We start from the raw sequence: 6,046 nt of genomic DNA on the forward strand, positions 1-6,046 counted from the left end.
TGAAATAAAGAGACCTCTTAAATTTGGTAAATGATAAAATAAATTCAACAACACAATATTAGAGATTTCAAAAGGTCGAAAATAAAATGCGGAAAAAATTAGCATAAAAAAAAATAGTAAAATTTTAAACATTGTGACCTCATGAGGTCGCTAAAATTTTAATAAATTAATATTTATTAATAAAAATAATTGTCTGTCATTATTTTATGAAGTTTAAAGGTAAAATTTATATATTATTTGATTCTTTTTATATTTATTATTAAAATTAAAATAATGAAAAAACCCAATTGAAAGAATTGGCTCTTCTCTCAAACTGCCCCTCTCAAATTGATCTTCTCTATGAATAAAAATCATCTCTGGCTCTGAAAATTCTCTCGCCCAAATCATAAATAATCTGCCAGTTCTTCCATTTCAAGTAAGGCTGCTTTGATTTTCTTCTTATTTATGTATAGAATGGTATTTGAATCTATGGATGTCTTGGGTCTTCTTTATTTTTCCCAAAATATGAATTAATCGTTGAAAATTTTGTTGCCTTGTTTCAGAACTACATTTATGCTTTATATGAATTAATCGTTAGGGATTTTTATGGTATCTAAATTGACACTACTGATACCCATCTAATCTCCATTCAATTTACATAGTAATACTCAGTTCAGGACCAAGAAAAAGTCACTGGCTTTAGTTGCTAGTTGTTGTAGTAACAATAATGGAAGTGGAAGGTATGAGTTTAATGGATTGACTGTGCCTTTAGCTCCAATGACAGAAGCAGGAAGTTTAAAATAAAGAGCCTGGAAATAAATAAATTAACAAGCTCAATTCCATTAACCATAGTCAACATTTCATCACTTCAAACTTTCTATATGAGTGATAACATGCTTGAAGGACCTTTACCAAGAGAGGTTGGAAAATTGGCTATGCTTGAACAACTTGGACTCGCATATAACAACCTAAAAGGTACGAAAAAATATTTATTGCAGAGAATTTTAGGAATTCAATTAATTCTTTAGATATGTCTGATCATCATAATTCAAACACATGTAATATGATTGTAAGATGAATGTGCCCTTCTCCTTTTGTCTGAAACAACGCACCAGGAAAACATATGTATTTAAATTTCAATTATTTTGTTATATTTTTGAATTCTTGAGCTATTTATTGTGTTCTTCTGAACTTTTTATAATTGGAGCGAAATTCAATTTGAGTAGTTATAATCCAGAGTGGAATAAGAATAGCAAGTTCCACAGTATAATATCATTCGTGATCCTTAGCTTCTCTTTTATCTTGATTTGTTTTGCTTCTATAGGAACTGTGGTCAAGAAACCATTTTTCTTCAAAATGTCACTTTTTCTACCCTATCTTGGTTACAAGCTCTACTTGGATGACAAAAGGAGTTCAATCTTGAGTGTTGGTAGTGTAAAAAGTGAGCCAAGAATTATTCGGGCTACTTTGCTTGAAGGTTCTGTTTTGTGGGCTGGTAGAGTTTGTGTATTTTATGCGCTCTTGCAAGCTGGTTTAGCTGGATATCCTTCTAATCCTATTGTATTAGGTATATTTTTGTCATCAAGAATGGGATATGGGGTTGTTTTCTTATATAAAGAAGTGTGGTATTTGAGTCATTAGTTTGATTTGTAATGTATAAATGAGAAATAGAGTTGTTCTAGTTATTTGGAAACTATGGGGAGTTTAGAATATTTTTTCTTGATTTGTTATTGTTAATGAGAAATGGGGTTGTTTTCTTATGTGGGGAAGTATTTTATTTGAGTCTTTAGTTTGATTTGTGATGTCTAGATGAGAAATTGGGTTGTTCTAGTTATTTGAGAACTGTGGTTTTTGAGTCTTTTAGCTTGTTGTGATGTGTTAATGAGATGTGATGTGTAGGTGAGAAATGATTGTAAGATGAATGTGCCTTTCTCCTTTTGTTATGTGGAAAGTTTGAGTCTTTAGCTTGATTTGTTACATCTTAATGAGAAAGGGTTGTTATCCGTGTTAGTAGCTATACCACTAGTATTATTTCAGAATGTTGTATCGTTTGTTGTATTACTTTGGCGAATCTTTATGGCCATGTTCCAAATGAAATAGGAAATTTAAGAAATTTATCTACTTTGTACCTGGATGGTAATTAATTTACTGGTGTCCTGACAGAAGCAGAGCCTGTTAAGGTCATATAAATCTTACAAGTTTAACTGTATAGGTACTGGATGAAACACGTGCAATAACCTACAAATTAAACCACAAAGTATCTATTACTTTGAAATAAATTAAAAAGGTTGAAGTACTAAATTTGGGTTGTTTGATTTGGCTCAATGTCCAGTCACTCAATATTGAATCTGTTTTTCGTCAATGAGCTTAAACATGAACAGTAAATAGTAAATACTTTCTGAAAGTGATTTATCTCGATGTGAATATTTCAGTTTGGTTGATGATACTGCTATATTGGCCTTTCTAAATCTCTATTGAACTGTCATTAATGAGATGGTGGTTTAGTAGAATTGGCATTGTAAATGACAGTTGAACTCGAGACACTTCAGAAAGAACAATCTTTGAAATATTTTGGTTGCTCAAAAGACAAAAACATGGGGTGTATACATATGTAAACTCTGTAGAGCAAGTCCGAGCTGAAATGAATATATTTACTGTCACTCCTTATTGTTTTTTATTTCTGATAATTGTGGTGTTCATGCCTGCCATCTTTATTATTGCCTCTTATTGCCATCAAATTATCATTTTTTATTTTCGATCAACTCTCACTAATCCATCCACCAATTCCCCATACCGCTTTGGGGATAATTGTGTCTGTTAGGGTTTCTGCCTTGATTTTCTTACTATATTTAAGTTTACTTTTTCTTAGAAAGAAAATAAAAGTTACCATAATTACTTTTACTTTTCCTGAAAGAAAAATATAATTCTTTTCCATATTTGGCTAACCTCTTTCTTGGAGGAAAGGTTTTGGACATTTATAAATAGAAGAACCCTTTCTCATACCATAACACAATAGAATCCACAATGTAGTATTTAAAGAGTCTTTGCTTAGGGGGAGATTTCTCCCAATAAGTTTTAGGATTTTCAATTTTATTTTTAATATGTAGGCCGTTTGGTCAAACCATATCCAATAATATATTTTTAGTTTAATTTTTCATTTGTCGTCTGAATTATCACTATGATAGTTTGCAACTAATAGCTTCCGCATGACGTCCTCTCGATTTTGAACCCAACAAGTGGTATCAGAGCCCACGGTTCAATAATTCGATAGTCCAATTGTCAAACAAAGTTGCAATCAATTTGATGATAATGAAGATATATGTCCAAAAGCTACATGTGGAGATGATTGTCAATCATATTTTCAATAATTCTGCAGTTATATATTTGAAAAGAAAGTTTACTTTTAACCCTATAAAGGGCTCATATATTTTTAATCCTAAAGGTCTAATATATTTTTAACCCAAAAGCTCTATTTTTAAGCATGCCAAGCAGCAGTGATGAAGATTATATGAAAAATAAAGATCAAAGATATGAAGAAGGCGGATCAATTGAAGAAAATCAAGTCAAAAAGGGGAGATTTGTTAGGGTTTTTACCCTGATTTTCTTACTATATTTAAGTTTTACTTTTTCTTAGAAGGAAAATAAAAGTTACCATAATTATTTTTACTTTTCCTGAAGGAAAAAATTAATTCTTTTCCATATTTAGCTAACCTCTTTCTTGGAGAAAAGGTTTTGGACATCTATAAATAGAAGATTCCCTTCTCATACCATAATACAATAGAATCCACAATTTAGTCTTTAAAGAGTCTTTGTTTAGGGGGAGATTTCTCCCAATAAGTTTTAGGATTTTTAATTTTATTTTTAATATGTAGGCCGTTTGGTCAAACCATATCCAATAATATATTTTTAGTTTAATTTTTCATGTGTCGTCTGAATTATCACTATGATAGTTTGCAACTAATAGCTTCCGCATGACTCCCTCTTGATTTTGAACCCAACAGTGTCTTGATTGATTCATGGATGACTTTTTAAAGAAGTATTGGTGTTTATGATGTCCTTTTTTCCCTCAGTCAAAAGCAACAATAACAACTGCGCCTCAATTCCAAACATGTATCTTCAACCAAGATACATAATTTAAACTACTTTGACGACATTGCTGTCCAACCGTGAAATGCTTCATAAAGAGCGGTGGCAGAAAACATGTACATGTGACATACTATAATCTATATATATAGTTTCTGGCTATTCCTGGAGTTTAGAACTTCTTACTCTTCAGGTCTCTTTTTTCATTTTCTTACCTTGCTCATTACATAGCCAACACAGTTCAAATATTTGTTGATTTTGATTATGGAAATTTTATTAACAAAATGATGTTTCTTTTATGGTTGTATAGGTATTGCATGAAACACGTACAATAACCTAAATTTGGGATGTTTGATTTGGCTCAATGTCCATTCACTCAACGTTTTCCCTTTTTTTCCCACAGATAACTATTTTGATCATGCATTAAAGTGTAACTTAAATCTTCACGCATATTCTCTTTCTTTTGGATAGACTTTTAATATATCATTTACAATTGAATGCACAAAAGGAATATGTTCACAGCATCACCTATATATGGTGTTCTTTATGTATATATGGAGCCATTTTACCCATAAATTATTTGTCTTCCATGCTGTATTCCATACATGTTTTGCATTTGCTGCATCATTTCAAGTCACACTGTTCAATATTTCCAGACCTCCTTCTTTCTTAGTTCTGTATATTAAGTTCCATGCTATTAGTGATGCTTTATTTATATGTTCTGCTCCATCCTGTAGGAAACTCCTACGTTTAGCATTTATTTCTTTCATCACCTTTCTTGGCTGTAAAAAAAAGAAATGACTATTAAGCTTTCTAGTGTTAAATTACTTTATTTACTAGATTTATTTTCTAATATTATTATCATTAAATTTAGAATCGATATCTGCCATCCACAGATGATTTCTGTCAGACTCTGGCAGATGATAGTCAAGACCTGTCACTTAGCCAAGATCAGAATGAGAGAAAGAGTTAGACGCGGTTGGTGGTCCGAGTAGGTATGGGTATGCTTCTGGCTTGCCACAAGGAACCTTTCGTGAATTTCATTCGGAACTAGAAGGCCTCGATAACACCCTAGATAATGAGTCAAGGAAGACGATTCTGGCTTTGAAGCAACAGACAGTTGAGTTATCTAATGAAGCTAATGAAGCTAAGGCCTCACAGGCAAGGGATATATAGTATGCGGGAATTAAGGCCCAATTCGATGCATTACTTGCTTCGGGGGGATTCCCTCTTGTCCCGGTGATGCAATTCGCCCTCATCGACTGCCTCAGTCTCTATCTATTTCACATGGAATATATGGTCTATATAGAGATATGACTGGGGAGCCCAGCAGTGATGAAGATGATGAGGATTATTATGTGGACAATATACCGCTGCGTTGTTAATGTTGGGTGTTGTGTTAGATAATCTAAACTATATACTTTATGATGGTTTATTTGAACTATTAAGTGTTTTTGAATGCATGAAAGCTTTGAAGTAGTCTAGTCAATAGTACTATTTTATAAATAACTTGACTACTACATTTCTTCGTTCAATTTCAAGGTACTCTAAGTTGATTTTGATTTAGTGTTCATTGGATGAGATATTTAGTACTTGTGTTTGTTGTTTGATTGATTGGTGTAAGCTGTTGGAGCTCGATTTAGTTGATTAGATTGTACATATTATTGAATTGAATTAAAACGGCAGGTATCTGTAAAAGCTGTTATTGTCATTTTTTTAAATTTTTTTTACAGAAAAAAAACCTCATGAGGTCGCTTATGTTCTAAAAAAATTGTTTATGATAAAAATAAAGAAATAATAGTCACTTGATGAGGTTTATTTTAATTATAAAATAAAAAAATAAAATCAAATAGAGACCTTATGAGGTCTCTTTTAATTAAAAAAAATAAAAAAATAAAATCAAATAGAGACCTAATGAAGTCTCTTTTAATAAAATAATAATAATTATAGAAAATAGTTTAGAGACCTCACGAGGTCTCTTTTT

At 31.6% G+C, this 6,046-nt stretch overlaps 1 long non-coding RNA gene across 1 annotated transcript; it reads left to right on the forward strand.

Moving 5' to 3' along the window:
• The first annotated feature begins 245 nt into the window (after positions 1–245).
• LOC107848096 lies at positions 246–5,672 on the forward strand. The gene is made up of 2 exons (XR_001667797.2): positions 246–415; positions 4,959–5,672. It is a non-coding gene; the product is annotated as an uncharacterized LOC107848096 (long non-coding RNA).
• Positions 5,673–6,046: the final 374 nt, after the last annotated feature.

Source organism: Capsicum annuum, chromosome 1 (assembly GCF_002878395.1).
Source record: "Capsicum annuum cultivar UCD-10X-F1 chromosome 1, UCD10Xv1.1, whole genome shotgun sequence".
Taxonomy (NCBI): Eukaryota; Viridiplantae; Streptophyta; class Magnoliopsida; order Solanales; family Solanaceae; genus Capsicum; species Capsicum annuum.